A 1723-nucleotide genomic window follows, 5' to 3' on the forward strand; every position below is an offset into this window, starting at 1 on the left:
GCTTTCCCTCAAAGCTCTACATAGCCAGCTTACAAATTACAAGGCAAAGGAGATGCAAGGCCATCGATCTTCCGGCAACGTGGGCTCCAGCACACACGGGGGACAGTTCCAAAAAGGGGGGGCAACCACCTGGAAGTTGCTGATGAAATGAGATCAGCTTTACGTTGGCCCAGGGTAATGTTTTTATGGACAGTGAAGTTTGTCAGTCCGGTAGGAGACTTGCCCGTATACGATGCGTTATCTCAGAAACCACGAGGAAAAACAAAAGCAAGCTTAGTAACTAACCAGACCCGTACAGGGAGAAGAGTTGGTGGCAATTCCTGTGGATGCATGCGTGGAGAGGGTCTGTAATGGAACAGGAAAGATCATCTGACTGAGACGTGCTGCCTGGAGCACTCAAGTCCCATTTGCAAGCCAAGTGCTTGCAAACTCCCACCTATTTTCCTGGCCTGTCAGTCTGCAAAAGCCACCTCTGCTCTTTTAAGATCCCAGTTATAAAACAGATAGCAATATAAATATTTACCAAAGTAGTCACACCTTGGTATGTGACCATGTAATGCAAGAACTTCAAACACAAAAGGTGGATTTATGGTGACCATGAAATTTTCATTCCGAGTTTCCTGACTTCCAGAGACTTAACGCCCGCCCTTCACACTGCACGCTTTCCCTGCTGTTCATGACACCACCATGTACTCCTGGCCCCCTTGAACATTTGCACCTCATTTTTATTTTCCTGTGTCTATCTCTTGCTCACCAGTTCTTAATAGGAGTTTCTCTGCTAAATGAGTCTCTTCTTGAATGTGATGCTGGGTAGCGCATACACAGCAATCTTTAAATCTCAGTTTTGATAGTCTCTCTACTCTAATAATTTAGATGAGTCTTTTCTCATGTTTTCCAGTTTTGCAAAACTTTTGCATTGGATATGGATAGTAGAATTAGATGCAGTATTTTGGAAAGTTGAGAAAGTTTTCAGTAATATGGCATAGCAAGATACTCCTTTCCCCATGTTCCCCTTCTCTTCCCAAGGCACTGTTTCAGCCTTTTTCCTAGAGCATAGGAGCTGGTCATTTGCTGCAACCCCACACAGTTTTTGAGAGTCACTGCTTTTTGGTCTGTATTCCATCACCCCATCCATGTGATCTCCATCACTTGCTCCTTGATTAATTGCTTTGCGTGTGACCATATGGAATGGCAATTTGTTTGAACACACCCAGACTACCAGCCTTGCTCTTATACAACTTTCCTCTTTGTTGTTTGCCATGTATGTGGCAAGTGGTGACCATTACCACTGTGCCTCTTTTGTAATCATCTCTTATTTGTGTGGTGGAACTGCCCATCACATAAACACGCTAGTCTAAATAACTCCACCTTTGCAAAACCAACGTGACAACAGCGTTTGCTCACCTAGTTCTTTTTTTTTTTTTCCCCATTGCGGTAAAAAGAGGAGCAAAAGCTATTTTGTTTACTTCTCAAACTACAAATGTATTCAAACACACACAGAGTACTTGGAGAACAGAGTGACTGAACAGAGTTTTGTAAGAATCCCTGGATCTGAAACCCCAGAGAGAGAGTCTATATTCAAATCAAAAGGATTCAGTATGCCCAGGCGCTTGACAGACCTGCAATTAAGGCTGTGTACCACAATACCTTTTAGAATTTAATGCCGAGTTAGGCACCTGAAGCTTGGATGAGTCCCCCTTTTGCTTTCAGTGCCTCAGGAGCT

Source organism: Egretta garzetta, unplaced genomic scaffold (genome assembly GCF_000687185.1).
Source record: "Egretta garzetta isolate BGI_Z169 unplaced genomic scaffold, ASM68718v1 scaffold49, whole genome shotgun sequence".
In the NCBI taxonomy this organism is placed as follows: domain Eukaryota; kingdom Metazoa; phylum Chordata; class Aves; order Pelecaniformes; family Ardeidae; genus Egretta; species Egretta garzetta.